Source organism: Bemisia tabaci, chromosome 7, assembly GCF_918797505.1.
Source record: "Bemisia tabaci chromosome 7, PGI_BMITA_v3".
NCBI lineage: Eukaryota > Metazoa > Arthropoda > Insecta > Hemiptera > Aleyrodidae > Bemisia > Bemisia tabaci.
Window position 1 is genome coordinate 51,594,719 of NC_092799.1, and position 18,994 is coordinate 51,613,712.

Consider the following 18,994-nt stretch of genomic DNA (forward strand, 5'->3'; position numbering starts at 1 on the left):
GTGGCGTGGCGTGCTTTGCGATATATCGATTGATCGGCCATTTAAACCTATGGAAAAGTATCAATAAACAGGGTGTTCGCAGCGAACACCTTAATAATCGATTATTTACCACTGCTTCAAATGGGGAAATATATAGATAGATCGCAAAGCACGCCACGCCATCGGCGATATTACGGTGGATGACGTCTTACGCCGTGTTTTTTGATGAGGCTGCGTCCCGGTTTGGACGCAGGAACTAGATGTTCGGATTTTTGTTTTAAATTTCAGGAGCATAAACCATCAAAACACGATTCAATTTTTAGCGCAATTGTCCCATCCTCATTGCTTTGCTTATGGATGCATACTTTGAACTGCCGTTTAAACTCACCGCGGAAGCCAACATAGCGTCCGGATATTGGTATATCCTTGGCGTACCACCGCGATTTCTTCTGCTACCGGGCGATGCCTCTGCCGCGATCCATGGTTTGTGCAGCCATGCAATGGTAGCAACTGTGGACCATAAATTGCGATAGAGGGGTGGAAAGTGACAACACGGTAGTAGTTATATTATCGGACGTCATGGTAGCTTTCTGGGGGATGTGCGTGCAAATGTGAGCCCAACATACACGAAGAAAAAAACTTCGTGCGCGGGACCCGAAGTTGAGGTCATATGGATCTCTGAAGTTTTCGGATCACGTATCTAAAAACTTGAGGTTCAGCTGCCGAAGTTCGGGTCAGACATCTGAAGTACTTCGATGTATACCGAAGGGTTCGGGTCACACATCTGAAATACTCCGGTGCATACCGAAGTGCCTCGATGTCTGACCCGAACTTCGGCAGCTCGATCTCAAGTTTTCGGATGCGTGATCAGAAAACTTCAGAGATCCATATGACCTCAACTGCGGGTCCAATGCAGACGTTTTTTTCTTCGTGCACGCTAAGTCGAACTCGTTTTTCGTGGTTTACTATCATTTAACAAAATCTGGGAAAATTACTGTATATTTATGTATAAACGGCCTTTCCCTTTCTATTTCCCAGAAGTACAGCAATTAAAAATTGCTGAATAATCCCATATTGCGTGTGTCCTTTACATATAATTAACTACTAGTATCCTTCCTCATTTCAATGCAACGTGTGATATTAATGACCTCCTTTTCTTGTATTTCAGGATTGATAGCTGCGAGACTCTCATAAGGTATGTAATTTTAATTTTCTGCATCAGCTTAAATTAAGATAAAAAAAAAATTGGGCGGCAAATTTCAGCTAATTTTTTTTCAATGCAGGCTACACTGCTGTGCTAAGGAAGAACGCCGTATGAACATTCGACAGTTGCCAAATTTCCTCGGATAAAACATGTATTTTTGATGAAATTTATGTATGTTTCTCTTTAAAATTTTCAGATATTTTAGATTATATTGCGAACAAAATAGTCTGAAAAATTGGAGGAAAAATATTTACAATTTCCCCAATAAAATCTTATTTCATCAGAGGCAATTTGGCAACGCCTGGAGGTTCATACGGCGTTTTTCCTTAGCACGGTAGTAGAGCGGTCATAGATACATGGATCCTTGCTCACTGTGCGGGCTTATGGGAAAGCGCAACATGCACATCCACGCAACTGGATTCGTCGGAGCCCGGGCTCGGCCGTGAAGCGCGAGTTTTGATCGATTAAGCACTTTGAGAAGGAAAGAGGCGTTGAAAAGTTGCCACGAGCGCACCGGTAATCGACCGATGACCATTGACTATTCGGATGCTATCTCGTAGATTAGCGCGGGAATTTCGAAAAAAACAGTAGGATTGTAATTTTTAAAGTCGGAAATTAAAAAAATTTAAGTTGAGTGAAACATTAATTTTTTTTTTTTGTTGAAAAACATTAGTTGAACAGAATGCCACTAATTTATTAAAGAGCTGATGACCTAACCTAACCTAACCTAACCTAACCTAACCTAACCTAACCTAACCTAACCTAACCTAACCTAACCTAACCTAGCCTAACCTAACCTAACCTAACCTAACTTAACCTAACCGAACCTAACCTAACCTAACCGCTAAGTCAGTAAAAGTCGCTGATTTAGCTAACTATTTTTAATATTAAATTAATTGTTGTAAAAATGAGTTTTGACCTAACCGCTAAGTCAGTAAAAGTCGCTGATTGAGCTAACTATTTTCAATATTAAATTAATTGTTGTAAAAATGAGTTTTGTGACTTATTTGGACGAAGAATAATGATTGGGGGATTTTACAGATTGGAAAAAAAAAAAAAAAATATCCGGTTTCGGGATTCGAACTCGGCACCCTCACTGTGAGAGACGAGGGCTCTACGAATTGAGCCATCTGATCGGATGCATTTGATCTGGAAATAAGTAGTATATAAGGGTAGCGTTATTGTTGTTGAAAAGAAGATGCATCGTTGACCGGTGACCGACGCGGATGGTTGCTGGGGATTCTGCAACTTTTCATGCCTCTTTCCTTCTCAAGAGTAAACATCGTTTTGATCAGTCGCGCGGAATCTCCACAGACTACACGTGTGCGCCCGTCTCGCTTTCCACATCGAGTACCCGCTACCTAACACTACGTCACCCCCAAAAAAGGGATTCGCTGGCTTATGTTCCGGTTGAAGTGATTTATAGTTTCAACGCTCCTTCAATTTCTAAGCATTTCTCCTATTACGGGAAATTTTGAGAGCAGAAGTCCCGCTGAAAATAGTCCTTGCGCTTTGCGACGAAATTTTAAGGATCAACCAATGAAGATTTTTCAGCGCCAGACCTTAGTTTATCCTATCCGCGTTCTTTTCTTGAGTTTTTCAGTTTAATTCGTTCGGTTTGTGCGACTACTATAAGGTGTTAAAAGTGCGATTGGCCTCCCAGACGCATTTTCGGGTCAGTTAGTCGGTTCTGTTGGTGGGCATCATTGGATAATCAAAATTTCTAACATCGAAGAGACTTGGATACCAAGCGGAGTAATTGGGTTTTCGAACGTAAGTAACTGCAAAAAAGAACCGCAACTAAATAATTCGCTAACTAACTAAACCGCTTGCCATTTATATTGTCGGGACTTCCGAAAGATTTTCCGTCGAAATTGCCGAATCTGATCTCTTAACCCAGCTTGAGAAACATTTCTTTTCGTGAAAATTAACCTCCGCAGACTAAGGAAGGCCCCTTTTCATTTGTACATTTACACATTAGAAACATAGGTACAAAATTTTACATAGCAGCCCGTGACAATGGTGTGGAAAAACGGAAAACAAAGCTCAAATACATAACAAAAACACCGCGACGTTTCGACTAAGAACTGACAGTGAGTCGTTTTCAGTCAGAGAAGAAGCTTCGAGTCTTTTTCGGAAAAAAATTTATATTTGGTTTTCCTCCGACTGAAAATGGCTCAGTTGTGAGCCGAAAAGTCTTGGTATTTTATTGTGTATTTTTAGCCTTGTTTCTCGATTGCCCTCTTGTTTCCACTTCAGAACTATACTTCATTAAACATGCAGCTCCGCTGTAGATTTCTTGGGAATTCATCGTGATAGGTACGTAATTTTAATGTTCCCCTTGGACTTTAACATACGATCAGGGATAAAATTATTCGAAGATCGATATTAACATCTGTTGACAATTTTTGGTGTCTCGTCATGTCCTATTTACTCCTTTCACTCCCCTTCCACAGCAAGTATAAACGTCGTCATGATATAATAGAACAAGAGGTCGTAAGGATTAATCCTATTTACCTGTTGAACTCCAACTACAGATACTATCCATTTGTGTATTTATTCTTTTCTATTTTTTTTTAAATCGAAAGAGCCAACCGCCAGATCTGATATCGGTTGGGCGTGCATAATAATGCCTTGAACGTTGCCGAATTTTCCCCAGCAAAAGTATTAACTTTTGACGGAAGTCGTCAATATTTTCCCTTGAAATTTTCAGATACCTACTTTAAACTATTTGCGAACATTATTCTCCAAAAAATCGGAAACAAATTCAGAATGTCCCGGGAAACTCTTATTTTATCAGAGGAGGTTTGGCAACGTCTGGAGGTTTATAAGGCGTTTTTCCTCGGCACGGTAGAATAACTAGATGAGGTGTCAACAAGAAACTGTCTTAAATGAAGCGTCCAGGCTGAATTTCTAACAATGAGACAACATCATACAAAACCCCGAGCTTTGCAGAGAACGCTGAAGCGTGAAAGAAACTTTTTAACAGTGCGATCGTCCGCATTGATAAGTAAAGAAAACAAACAAAGGCCGACAAAAGTACCCATAACAAAAGGAAGCAATAATAGAAGGCGGAAAATATGCAGAGGCGGGCACGGATTTCAAAAGAATGACCAAGTTCCGGGAAAGAATTCAGATTCCGAGACGCAAAAATTATTGACAGTCGAGGTGAGAAAGTTTAGACGTCAATTTTTTTTCGGCCCACTGCAAATGAATTTCTTCCATCTCTCTCGGATTTTTTCATGAGTCGTCCTTAGCACTGTTCTCTCCCCTAGTGTGCCGTGCTAAGGAAAAACGCCGTATGAACATTCGAGAGTTGCCAAATTTCCTTCGATAAAATGTTTATTTTTGAGGAAAGTTATGAATATTCTTCCTTTACATTTTCAGAATCTTTCGGTGAAATTGCGAACAAAAGTATCTGAAAAATTGGGAGGAAAATATTCATAAGTTTGCCAGGAAATTTGCGTTTCATCAAAGGAAATTTGGCAACAACTGAAGGCTCATAATCGTTTTTACATACCACGGCAGCGTAGTTAGTTGACGAAGAGAAAATGCGAAAAGTTCCGAGTTGAAGGAGTTGTCGAGTCAGCTTTGTAGTGTAGATTCGAGGGTCAGAGACTTGGGAATGGATTTTTATTCCAAGCGTTTTCCTCCGCTAAGTCAAATGGTTCGGGCACATTTCGTCGCCCTCTTGATATAAGGTCGTAACTTCATTCTGCAATAAACCCCGTTTTCCATATAACTCAATGCTTTTTCGGGCTCTTCTTAGTGTGTTGTAACGCCCTTTTGTGAGCCGGGCGAGGATTTCAAGGCAACACAAGTTTACAAATACGAGGAGGAGGAAGTGCGTGGCTTTGAAAACCTCGTCAACAATAGGAAAGCGAAAAGTGCTGACAACGCTACTCTTTCCAGACGCCGCGATTTTAATGCGCCAAAACAGCAAGTTGCTCATCCCACCGTCCACTGTTCTGCCGTGCTAGGAGAGAACGCCGTATGAACCTTCAGACGTTGCCAAATTTCCTTCGGTAAAACATGAATTTCCTGGTAAAATTTTGAATATTTTCCTTCCAATTTTTCAGGTAATTTTGGTTGCTATTTCACCTAAAGTTCCTTAAAATTTCAAGGGAAAACATTCAGAACTTTCCTAAAAAATGAACGTTTTATCGGAGAAAATTTGGCAACTCTCGAATGTTCGTACGGCGTTCTTCCTTAACACGGCAGCGTTGGTTTGACTCGCTCAGCGACAAATTAGGTACCTGAACTCATGAATGGATCAGTTGTGATAGTCATAGAATCGTTTTCTGTTGGTAGATTCTTGGTAGTTCAGCGATATACATCAGTGGCGTGGCATGTTTCGCGATTTGTCGGTTGATCTGCCATTTAAACCTATGGAATAGAATCGATAAACAGGGTGTTTGTAACCAGCACTTCCAGCACTTTAATAATCGATCTTTTACCATGTATCGGTGGTTAAAGTGTAGAAGTGCATGTCTCAGAAAACACGATTTTCCAGTAGAGTAAAAAACCGACTACATTCCTCCTTATTGTCAGTAGAAGTAGAATATTTCTTGAGTATAGCGAGAATAAGATGCTTTTTTAAACTCCATCAGCATTTTGCATATTTTCTCGAATTGGTAGAAAATATGGCTGAAATGCCGAGATTCGCGTTTTCGGCACTAAAAATTGACACTTCATCACGAGATGCGCAATTCTGCAATCAGGGCCGGATTTAGGGGGTGGCTACATGGGCCGTGGCAAAAGCGGGCGGCAAATGTTGCAATTTTTTCAAATGTAGGTATCAAAATAAAATCGGATTCAGGAAAACAATTACAAACGAGAAAAGGCGACAAGATCTTTCAATTCCTAAGAGTTAAAGTATAGTAATTTCTAATTTGTTCGTCTTTTGGTGATACACGAGACAGCGCCTTTCATTAGTCTAGTTGAGAGAGAAACTAAACCCGCGATTTGGCCTGGAGCGGCGCGGCGCAGAGAGCAATGATGACGAGGACTTGAGATGAAAAGGAGAAGCCTTCGGCGCGGCGGTCGGCATGTAACACATATTAGTGCCTACAAGACTGCATGAATACTTCACGCATTGCGTCAAACACTGTGCGGTCAGCAGCGGTTGGCGTGAAACTCATAGTTCCTACAAGACTGCATGAATACTTCTCGCATTGCATCATAAACAGTGCGGTCAGCAGCGGTCGGCGTGAAACGCATAGCGCCTACAAGACTGCAGGGATACTTCACGCATTGCGCCAAACACAGTACGGTTGGCGCGGTGGCGGAAATTAAAATTATTAAACCACATTCATGTTTATTCTTTCATAATTTTTTCGCTCATTTCTTATGAATGAAAGGCCTTGTCCACACAGAGATAGGTCTACGGAATTTAACTTTCGCGTAAAGTTCCGTGAACTTTGGCTAGTGTTGACAGGGATTTCACAAAAAATTCGCCCAACACGAATAAACGCGCCTTATGCACCCCTCCTCCTCCAGCACGGTTCACTTGATGGTTTGTATCGATGTTTCAAAACGAATGAGAAGGGGGCGGCAAAATACAGGCGGCCCATGGGCGGCAAGTAGGTAAATCCAGCCTTGTTTTCAGTTAGTGTTTTAAACCTGTTGTTGGCGGATTTCGATCATTTAAAGACTGGAAAAAGAGTTTCACGCTCACAATTCCTTATTAAAAGCTTTAGTTTGATCTCATACGCCTGGATCATTTACGCGTCACGAGTTTTTATTTAATTTTTTGTTTTCAGTGTGGAAGCCCAAAAATTCAAAGCTTCAAAACTTGTTTGAATATTTCGGAACAACAATCAGCACACTGCAAGTTTTCCCAGCTTTAAGCTATTCACCTCAGAGTCTTTCCATCCACCCAAATATGAGGAAAAGAAAGACAGGATCTTTCAAAGCGATTCTATGATCCCTATCTTCCAATGCACTCCTTTAACAGAAGATGAAGAGTCAAGATGGTGATAGGGACACGTGTTACTAAGTGAGCCATGATTGTTCAAATCATATCCACGTGCATGCATGCGGAGATAGACAAGATGCTCATCTTTAGCTCTTTGTTATTTGACGGACTTGATCAGAAACGATGTATCTGCTATTGTTTTCGTTTGTAGTTACGTCGTTTTTGCATGAACGCGCCACTTGCGAAAAAAACTTCGTACCACGCAGCAGGGCTACAACCTCATCTTTGCATTGTTGACGCTTTGTTCGAAAGATTATGAGAAAAGCTGTGGTGTGATTTCATGATGGAACTATTCGGATAATTTATCATCTCCTCAAAACATTCACACTGGAGAGATACTCAAAAGTTGCGCTTTGAGACGCTGATGACGCACCAAGACGACGATGAAAATTCAAAATCAGTCGAGGAACTTGCCGGAAAAAGCCCCTTTTCGCGTTTGAGAAAAATGCATTTGAAGTTTATATCATTACTCTCTGACCAATGTCGGTGAAAGATAGCGGAAATTAGGGAGCTTTGCAAATGACCGTCAGTGGCCTGAAAGTAATTATGGGCACTTCAAATGCATTTTTCTCAAACGTGAGTTTCGCTATGGACTCTCTCCATGTGACTCAATGTTCGGCTGCTTTACACTAGGATCCATGTTCCCATGGCCGATCACGTACTCACAAAAGACACGATGATATCACCGACAAAATTTAACCAAGTCTATACTGCCGTGCTAAGGAAGAACGTCGCATGAACCTTCATAGGTTGCCAAATTTCTTTTGGTAAAATACGAATTTTCAGGGAAACTTGTGAAAATTTTCCGTCCAATTTTTCAAGGAATTTTCTTCGCAATGTGATCCAAAGTATGAGAGAATTTTAGGTAGAAATATACATTATTTGTCTGAAAAAGTAATGTTTTAAGAGGAAAAATTTGGCAACTCTCGGATGTTGATACGGCGTTTTTCTTAGCACGGAGTTATAGGCAACACCAACTAACAACATACCACCTACGATGAATAAGGTTATGCGAAGTTAGGCAAAACATTTCAACGGTCTCTTATGGAGGAAAGCTAGAATTTTAAGAAAATTTATGATTTCCCCGGTAACGAAAGTTTTGGAACTCTATGAAAAGCTGACGAGTTACGTAGAGAACATTGTAGTAGCACATAACATCCATCTTAGTGAAATTATCCCGTATTTTTCATCGTTTTTCACCTAGTGCCAAGTGTTGTTTCCAAGTATTTTGACTATGACTCCTGTTTTCCCAGCCTTTCCCAATGGCAATCATCTTGCGAATCATTTGTATGATCATAGTAATCTTCTTTGCTTTCAAAGTAATACTTTAGCTGCAGTGAAGAAGTATTCTGTCTCTCAACCTTGATTGATTCTAGAAGTATTCTCACCGAAAGTCGCGTTGTTTTGGTCAGGATTTTATTTGTATGCGGTACCAAGATCTTTTCCAGTGTTGACTTATATTATTTATTGCTGTGCTTCGAGTAAATATACCATACCTTTTTTCAGCATCTTATTGGTCAGCCTTTTTCAGCATTGATTCGCTATTATTAATTGACGTAAACAGTGAAGTTTAGTCAATAATAATCTCGTATGGAGAGCTGAACTCCTCTTCTGTGACCATATTCTCCTGCTATAAAAATCATCATGCTGCAAAATGGAAGTACCTGTCTTACCTACACATCAACACTTCGATGGTGTAAGTCCGCAATCACATATCTCATTTGGGTTGTCTGAAAATCTCCGCCTCTATGTTATTATCTTACAGGAGAACAAATTGACACCATTTCTTGAAGTTTTTGCAGAATTTTTTTCGCACGGACAAGAAAAATCACGGCAGTTTTATAGAATTGCTGTTGAGTAGTTTTCCATTTCAGAATTAAAGTATTACAGGAAGTCAGCCACGTTGCAAACCGAGTTGTGTGATTGCCGACTTACACCGTCAATTTGTACGATTCGCGCTTGCTCTCAGTTAAAATTTTAAGTGTTTACTCAGCTTAGTTTACATTCTTCAACATTCTCTCCAAAATGTGGATACCAAAACATCTAAATAATGCGATGGATCATTGTTGTGGTTGTTGGTGTTGCAAAATTTTGGTTTAAATTTGATTCCTTTCTTATCTGATACCGCAATCACATGCTGAATGTGAGAGTTGAATGTGCCTTGAATGTAGAAGTCATCAGATCAATGCTTCATAACAAAGATTTACATCGAATTTATTTAAATAGTTCAGACAAACTGATTACTGCTGAGCTCGGATCTTCATCGGTACCCTAAATTTTGCGCCTTAAATGCAAAATTCAGGCATCGGTGACTTCCACATTCAGGAAATTAGGCAGGCGTTACTTACAGAGGAATATTTTGAGAGAGACAGAATGTTTCATTATTGAAAACTTCAAAAGAAATTTAACATGCCCTCACTATTTTTGAAAATGATATTATTGATATCTAGCGAATGAAATGGAAATGAAGACATAGTTTGAGCATTAAAACATAGAACTTATGCTGTAGCATATTATGACTTATTCTTTTCTTCCTAGTTTGTATTTTTGAATGGTTAAAGTCACACATGACTTGCAGGATAAATTGGAACGGTCATTGTCTACGGGCCATATGGACATGGAATGATATTCACAGCTAGGGGGAAACAAACTGAGTGACAAAAGGCAAGATATGAGCAAGATTTTAGAAGGCTTTAATTGATAAAATTTCATTTTCATTTTACAACAAAATCGAGGGCAATGGTGACACACTCTTGCTAGGTGATGTGACAGAAACTAATCATAGATAAACAACATTGAGCATCACTAGACGTAGACAAGTTTAACACATTACATTGAAGATTTGAATTCACATATCATGATTGCTGGATCTTCTACAGTTCGCCAACTATGCAGCTTCTGTGAACACAAAAGATACTTTCCTTAGAAAAAAAATCATTGTATTTTTCAAGTGAAGACAGTGCTCTGCCTTCTACAGGCAAACCATAAAATTACAGGACTGGGACATTGTGGCGCCTAAAAAAGTTGACGTACCAAAATTGAATGCGCCATAATGAATATGCAAAAAGTTAATTAGGCTCCTAAAAAATGAGTTTTATCCCTGCAAAGGTGTCGCCAACGATTGAAAGGGGAGGCAGAATGCTGAGAAACATTCCAACAGTTATTTACAGCAGACACCTGATATGGTGTTTGCTCAGTGTTTCCATTGAGTCTTCAATTGACTTATTAGAGAATCTTTTAAATTGTCAGTACATGGAGTAATTCACAATAATTACAGCAATATTAGTGGGTTGTTTCCTTGTTGGACTTGCACTTTTTGAGTAGGAGCGCATCATGTAATTTTGATTCTTGCAGTTTAGAAAATGGAGGAAAAGTCTGAGGAGTAAAACGAGGTTTTCTACTTACACATTAGCAAAATGCTGGGCTTGAAAACATGGTGAGCATTTTCATAAGGAAAAAGACAGGTTTTCAATGTGTGATGATTCATAAAATGTTTAACAATCTGCCGATTATGCAGCATCTGCGAACAAACAAGGAAATTTTTAGAATAACAATGTTAATATTCTTTGCATGAAAAGATGCATTTCATCGGGTATTTTCAGCAGACACCTGAAGTGGTGATCATTCAACATTTTCCTAGAGCCCTTTAATGACTTGATGTAGAATCTTTTAAATCGTCAGTACATGGAGTAATTAACAATAATTATAGCAATATTAGTGGGTTGTTTCCTTGTTGGACTTGCACTTTTTGAGCAAGAGCGTATCATGTAATTTTAATGCATGCAGTTTAGAAAATAGAGAAAAAGTCTGGAGAGTAAAACGAGGTTTTCTACTTACACATTAGCGAAATGCTGGGCTTGAAAACATGGTGAGCATTTTCATACGGAAAAAGACAGGTTTTCAATGTGTGATGATTCATAAAATGATTAACAATCTGCCGATTATGCAGCATCTGCGAACAAACAAGGAAATTTTTAGAATAACAATTTTAATATTCTTTGCATGAAAAGATGCATTTCATCGGGTATTTTCAGCAGACACCTGAAGTGGTGATCATTCAACATTTTCCTAGAGTCCTTTAATGACTTGATGAAGAATCTTTTAAATCGTCAGTACATGGAGTAATTAACAATAATTATAGCAATATTAGTGGGTTGTTTCCTTGTTGGACTTGCACTTTTTGAGCAGGAGCGCATCATGTAATTTTGATTCTTGCAGTTTAGAAAATGGAGGAAAAGTCTGAGGAGTAAAACGAGGTTTTCTACTTACACATTAGCAAAATGCTGGGCTTGAAAACATGGTGAGGGATCGGAGTGGAAAAACAGCATTTTCTCGCACTAAAACTGAGAACTTAGAGCACAAGAATCGAACACATTTTAACGGTGAACGCGCACTAATAACACTAAAGATATGACGTTCAAGATAAGAGCTAAGAATCCGCATCAATGACATTTCTCCGTTGCAATTCTCTCTGAAGGATCACAAAAAAACCTTTACGACTCCGTACTACAGGACCCCGTTTATTACGAATCTGAGAATAAATCCGAGCTGAATTATGTACGATATAGTGCTCTGTAACGCGCTCGACATTCTAATAGAATATTTTAAACCTAAAATGTTACTATAATAGAAAAAAACTTTAAAAAAATCGAGGAAATTCAACCGACGACGCTTACCCGAAAGGCCGATGTTTTTGACTAACTCGTCCTAACCTCCAATATTTTTCCTCATCGCTGGATGGTATGTTGTTATTTGTTGGATATAATAATGTTGATTGATGGCTGGTAGACGATGACCTAGAGCCGTGCGGTGCGATGAACGGGGTCCGAGACTCGAAGCTCCTTGCTCATTCACTTTCATTCATTCTGCATTCGCCCACTGGCTCGACGCTCAGCCAGCGCACTCCGCACCGGGCCGCAGGCCGCACCAAGTATGATGAGCGAGTCAGCGCCCAGAACTGCGCTTGGATAATTGAGCGCTTCCCGGCCGCGGAAAAGGGAGGTGGAAGGATGATGGGCCGCCCAGGGATAAAGGTCGCGCGCTCACGGGACCTTTTTCGCGTACTCCTGTTGCCAGAATTCCAAGGAAACTCAGGAATCAAACCTACGCAACGTGGATCCTTGCCTACGAGAATGGAAAGGCCGTAACCAGTCAGTTTTGAAACTTCAAGCTAGTAGATATTTACCGAAAACAACAAGCATCTCCGGCTCATCGTAGAGTACCTTCATAGGGAGAGTATGGACAACTCGATTTATGTTGCTCTTCTGGCCCAAAAGGGCGACAAAGTGAAAAACGAAAATCACTAGAAAAGTGCCGCCGCCCAACTTATGGGACAAACTCGATTTATGTTGGCGGCACCCCGATTCCCTCCCGAGATTCCCTCCCGGGTCCGATTCCCTCCCGCTAATGACCCCCGACCAAATCCGTTTCCGATTCCCTCCCGCTAATGACCTTCAATAAAATGAAGCGGCAACGTCGCATTAATTTTGTCTCCTCATCAAAGCGAGCAGATGTGCGTTGATACCATTGCGCTGATAATAATCACGGAGCACCTGACCTGCACTTTGAACCTGTTTATTCAGACCTGAAGTCTGAAAATACGCCGTAAGCGTGTTCGTTCTACTTGGCCAGTTTCAAGGTAGATTTACACAGGTATGGACAAGTTGAAAATTTCCGATGAGCCTCAGTACGTGTCACATGACTACGTGACGTAGGTTAAGGGGCCCGTTTTTCAATTAAATTACAATCAAATTAACATTCAAACGTTTGTGCGTTTAAACGTTAAAATTAATATCGCATTATCAAAATTGTGCAAAAAATCCCACAAAATTTTGACGAACGATAAACCGAACATAATAAATCAAAATGATCAAAACATACAAAATGGCGGCAAATGGCAAATCTCCATCAAATCATCATAATTTTGTGAATATACACTAATTTTCCTGAAACACTCACGGAAACAGCGCACCTCTCTGAAAATGGTAAGTTGAATGATTAATGCGACGTTGTTGCCGCCTTCATTTTATTGAAGGTCATTAAGCGGAGGGAATCGGAAACGGATTTGGACGGGGGTCCATTAAGCGGGAGGGAATCGGACCCGGGAGGGAGATCTCGGAGGGAATCGGGTGCCGCACCATTTATGTTGCTCGTCGGGCCCAAAAAGGGCGACAAAGTGAAAAAACGAAAATCACTAGAAAAGGGCCGCCCGCCAACTTATCATTTGAAAGGATTAATCCCATATGGCCAACCAGCGCTTTGTAAACATCGCGCTTTTTAAGATTGAGACTTTGAAAACTTGAAAAAAATTTATAACGAAATTGCAGTTTGTCTACGTGCTTTTATAATTTGTGTATCACTGTACCCTGCTCGCGGAGTTAAAACAAGTACCGCTGGATAAGTCGAACACCATGTTTAAACTGCGGCCGAGTTTCATCTACTAGTGTGACGTCACAGGAAGCGACTTCTCCATTCTCGTAGGCAACGGGTGGATCTTCAGCTTTTGCGCAATGCATCCTGGCTACGATTAATATATTTCAATATTTTATCATAACGTGGATTTGATTGTTATGGAAGATCTCAAGTTCAGTCTCTACCTAGAAAAATTATTCAGGAATGTTTGTGCCAAAATCATCTTCCAAAGTCTGAAAAAAAACCATCAAAAGTGTCATTTCCAATTAACCATCGATATTGATATAGGTGCATGGAAATCAGTTGCAAAATGTAAACAGTACATTGTGTGTTCTGTTATTTGTTATTTGTTTATGTTAGTGTTGAAGATGCTTTGGCTTTGGGACTAATCGATGCTAGAAGAAAATTCTGTTGGGCGCAAAACCTATGCATATAGTCCTTTTTAGCATAGTAACGTCCATTTCCGGCTCAATGAATGATCTACTGACTGAAATTAGGATTTTCTCAAAATCATTCACGAAAATGGTTACTTTTTAAAGCATATCGGTTTCACCGAGAATACATTACGCACAAAGATGGGATTAGGATTGGTAGATGGATGGATGCATCCACCTTAAGTAAGCGCAAGCGGTTTTACACAGTACATCTTGGGAAAACTTGAGCGATTCCGAAATTGATAGTTTCAAGGTGGATCTTCAGCTTTTATAGTTCCGCACCTCGTCACCTTTCATGTTTCACTCATCAACATGGAACCATGCTCCATGTTGTGAGCATCATGATTTCAACATGGAACCAACATGATCGTTTTCAGCAGAGAATCAATTTGTTTTTGTCTCATCCTCTACTTTTCACATGATCCTCATTTCATCCTTCTCCGCGCAATTTATCCCCGCCGAAAAATCACAGTTCTTTGCTCAAAGTGGCAATTACGTCCGGCAAATTAGCAATTTCACTCATGAGGTCTCGTTGACTTCTTACGATTAATCTAGCACGACGCCGTGCCGAGATCGCGTCTGAGTCTTGATCAAGTCCGCTAATTTTACCATCCGTTTAATTAACATTTTGCGTGCGGTACCGTCTCTCTCGAGTGGCCCCCCCCCCCCGCCCCCGGACGACATCTCAAAATTATCGTAGGGCAGTATAAGTGGTGAAACGTTAAATGCAGGGTCACGCTGCTTCCGCTCAGAGCACCAATTTAGGAGTGATTCACATCCCATGTTTTTTCTCTCGCGCATTCAAAACCCGGTATTGACGATCCGAGCAGTGTAATTGCGTCAGGTTAAAGTCAAATTTGGAGGTCAGCGTTGTTTTTCTCCTTCCGATGATTGAAAGACCGTGGAAAAAGCCTGGCATGGGTGGTCCAGAACATCTTGTAGGTATTTCAGAGACATTACGCTGCTATAAGGGATGCAAAATGCGTTCTAGGTCTCCGCAATTTTGTTTTAACGTGCTGGGTTTTTAAAAACAGGCCAGCAAAACGCGCTGCTTAAAATTCTGTTAAATTTTTGGGTGTGTGCTAAGGTTGCATCATTCCACAAGAGATGAAAATATGAAAACCTCCGCGAATTTTTAGGGCACTTCCACAATTTGGCCGCGACCGCGGTCGAGAACAATCTGCACCCCGACAACATTTTTGCAGCATGTTCGTAATTTGCAATTTGGCTGCTATCTGAAATTCCCTACTGTGGAAAAGCTACTTCCGAAAGTCACCGCTCATATTCGCCTACTGTTGACTAATGACCAGAGGTCAGAGAATCAAGAGATACAGCCGCGCGAATAGACTTTTTAGAGGTTAAATGACACAAAAATTACGATGGTCACATTAAAAAAGTCTGAAATACACTCCTTACTGCGCAATTTGCGTTGTTAGGAACGCGCTTTTTCAAATTTCCCGCGTCTGGGGGCAGTTTTCTAATCACCGGAAACGAGCAAACGGCGGGCTCGGTGATTTCCGGAAGATGCCGAGTCGTTGTTGTTGTTGTTATTTTTTCCTTCAGTTTGTTTACAAACCCAACGTGATCTCTTATAGTGGTCCATATACGCTTTATGCGGTAACCAAATCGATCAACTTTTAAATATCCAACGCAATCCTTCTACATTTCATTTCACGATATCACGAGCTCCGAGTTTTTAGGTTATGTTGTCAGTTTTAGTTGACCGGAAATAGCCGCGAGTTACTTGCCGTCAATTGTTTCCGTTAGAAAAACTGCCCCCAGACGCGGGAAATTTGAAAAAAAGCGCGTTCCTAACAAACGCAAATTGCGCATTAAGGAGTGTATTTCAGACTTTTTTAATGTGAGCATCGTAATTTTCATGTTCATTTAACCTATAAAAAGTCTATTCACACGGCTGTATCTCGTGCATGCAACAGGCCCATTGAGCAATTAGTCTAGTAATCCTAAATTCATTTGTAAAAACCCGTTTCGCAAAATCACTCACCACGGTATTCATCCGTCCTCATGAGCAAACTTTATTTGACTTTTTGCTTGACACTATTTCTATCAAACGGAACTATGTGTTTTATGATGTGAGCCCTGTTATGCACATATTCTAATGGGTCTCAGGGCTCACGTCATAATACGCATAGTTCCGTTTTACAGAAATACGTCCAATTGCTCATCAATCATCATTGGGCGAAAACTAGGGTTGATTTCCGAATTAGAACTTACCTTTTGCCTCTCCTGCTTACATCGTCAGTGTAATCTCTCCTGATCGTTACTTAGGAGTCTCTAAAATATATTTTTTCTGATTGAAAGCGAGATAATATATATTTCGCGCGCAGAGTTGATGGTGCGGCAGGGCAAGAGCGAGGCGTGAATGATCGACTTTGGATATCTTCCCATTTGCAGCCGTGGCCAAGAATCGATTAATAATGTTTCCGTTGCAAACACCCCGTATGTCGATCCTTTTCCATAGTTAAGTTGTTAAGTTGGGTTCACTGCCGAGTGTGATCTGCTGATGAGGTCTAATAAGGCCCAAACCGGTATAGATCTCTCGGCGTGACTCCAACCTAATATTCCAATGCAAACTGCCTGAGCTGAACACTCCCCCCCCCCCCCCCTCAGTTTCGTACTAGTGCGCATTAGAGTTCAAAAAATTAAATTTTGACGCTAATTTTAATTTTTGATATTTTCTTGGCTTTGTTTCCCCGCGAAATGGTGTGGACCCAACATCATTTCTCCACTTTGTTACATACAGTTCGGGCCACTTCTTGGCCTTGTCCAGTGTCCACACGAACGCGGTTCGCGGAACTCAGTTCGAGGAACTTGTTCCCGGAACAAGGTTTTTGCTGAGCTGAAACTTATTCCTCCAAAACCTGGAATTTCCCCCGTGCTCCGAGCTTCTAAATATGTTTCTTTTGATGTGAATTTGCTTGTTTTTGTTTTTCACGTCCTTTACATATGATCTTGACATTTATTTTTGTTACTTTGGCGGTCATAATAATCTATTATTTTGCAATAATTGTATAGTTTTATTGAAGTTCCGGTTCCAGTTCGGACGAACCCGTGTGGACAGCATGCCTCGTTTCAAGGAATAAGTTCCGGGAACTGAGCAAGTTCGAGGAATAAGTTCCGCGAACTGCGCTCGTGTGGACAAGGCCTTAGTGTTTAATCTTTTCCATAGGTTTAAATGGGCAGATCGATGGATATGTCGCGAAGCGAGTCTGGCGCGATGTGTGTGACGAGAGGCGCGAAACGAGAGCTGAGAAGGAGAGCGCGCGCGGGATCATTAATGGGCAAATTGCATCGGGCAAAATGACCCGGAGACACGGCCGCGGCCAACGATGGCAAAAACGCGGATGGAGCCGATGAAAGCGTGCCGCACTCGGAGAGATCACTCTACTGGAGAAAAATCCAGCGAAAAAACGCCGCATTAGCATACGCATCCATCCCGGTAGATCTACCATTAGCCATCCATGAAAACGCGTCGCGACGCCGATAATTATACCGCTGCCCACTTCACCGCGTCGCACAGTGTGGCATCCTTATGGACGATGCGGACAAAAATCGGTAAAAGACACTTACCTTTAAATAATGAAGACGGCTGCACCGACATAGGAAAGCCCTTTGGCCACTATCAAAGTGACGTATTTCTACCAAACAGACCTATGTGGAGATGAGAAATATGGGATGTGCTCGTTAGTTCTCTGACCGTAAGAGTGAATGAGAATAATAAAGCACCAGTGACGTCAGCGGCAATGATCGAGAGCACGCACGAGGGGAGATTTTCCGTCGGGGCGCTGTAACTCATGAGCCCTGTCCACAACGCTCTCTTGCCATGCCCGCGGCTCATGAGTTCCGCATTCAGTTGGCACATAGGTCTCTTTGATAGAATGTAAAATCCCGCTTTTCCAATTCTTCAAAAGGAATCACGCCCACTTTTACATTGCTTCTTATGCAGCTTCCTACAGCACACCCCATATTTCTCACCTCCACATAGGTCTCTTTGGTAGAAATACGTCCAAGTGAAACTCTCGAGGAATAAGAAAATGTGATATCTCAGGATTTATTGCGTATTTTTCGAAAAAAGTTCATTTGAAGTTGGCAACCTCGCATTAGCCCTATGTTAACAATGTAAAAGCAACGTGAAACGCCGAAACTTTAACTTCAAATATCCTGATAGTAGGACAAAGTCGCAAGATCTTTTTGGTAAAATTGAAGTTGGATATCTGAGGACCAAGAAAATGTCAACCACCCAGCGCATTTTGCGTTTCAAGCAAGAAATCTTCATTTGAAGTTGACGTTTTTTCCCGTGAATTTCTTATGGGCCAGTGATTCTCGACCCATTTCCCGCCCACTTTCTACCCAAATTTGAAGTAGTTTTGAGCAAAAAGTTTGGAAATGAACCATCATTGTGAGTCATTCATATCTTTAAGATGACAAACTCCAAAAAAATATTCAGATGTTGAGTTGTGAATTTTTATTTTTGTCCACGGAGGGCCGCGGCCGCACTGTTCGCCGCCGCACAGTTGTGGGGATCCCCCTCGTGGGGATCACCAGGGCTCTACGGGAGTGTTGGCTGGGCCCCCTGTCTAGAGCTGCCGCGATTCCGTTTCGTTGCCGCAAATAGCGTAACGTCGGAAAGCGTAGCTCCTGATCAGGAAAGAAAGCAGCCAACAAGGGCAGAAGAGAGCAACTCGCTAAAATTCGGATGACACTGACAAACCAAAGAGAGAGGTAGGGTTTTGGCTGTGAAAATTGAGTGAAGGAAGATCGCAGGCATGAGCCACAGCTAGATCATTTCTCTCCGACTGACTGCTCCTGCTCCGCCAGCGCGAGACCAGCTTCGCTGGCTGCCGGCCTCCGCGAGTGCGCAGACGCAAACGCATGCGCGCTCGGCGCGCGATAGCGAGGCGGAGGGGGACGTTGCCGACAATCTCAGATTCACGGAAACGTCACTCTCCGACACAGTGGATTGAGTCA

General features: G+C 41.4%; 1 protein-coding gene and 1 long non-coding RNA gene across 6 annotated transcripts in view; one reads left to right on the plus strand and one right to left on the minus strand.

Moving 5' to 3' along the window:
* The window catches only part of LOC140224996 (uncharacterized), a 251,420-nt gene that overhangs the window by 30,640 nt on the left and 201,786 nt on the right, over positions 1-18,994 (plus strand). For 3 of the 5 annotated variants that reach the window (XM_072302292.1, XM_072302296.1, XM_072302295.1), the window contains exon 1: positions 2,474-2,956. The gene's annotated coding sequence lies outside the window, so the exon portion shown is untranslated. Of the gene's footprint in view, positions 1-1,147; positions 1,175-2,473; positions 2,957-2,994; positions 3,503-18,994 lie in introns of those variants that run through there. The other 2 variants (XM_072302298.1, XM_072302297.1) reach the window with 2 other exon arrangements.
* On the minus strand, positions 9,831-11,893 carry LOC109033367 (uncharacterized). The gene is made up of 4 exons (XR_011900208.1): positions 11,430-11,893; positions 10,998-11,112; positions 10,566-10,680; positions 9,831-10,058 (listed from the first exon to the last, which is right to left on the minus strand). It is a non-coding gene; the product is annotated as an uncharacterized lncRNA (long non-coding RNA).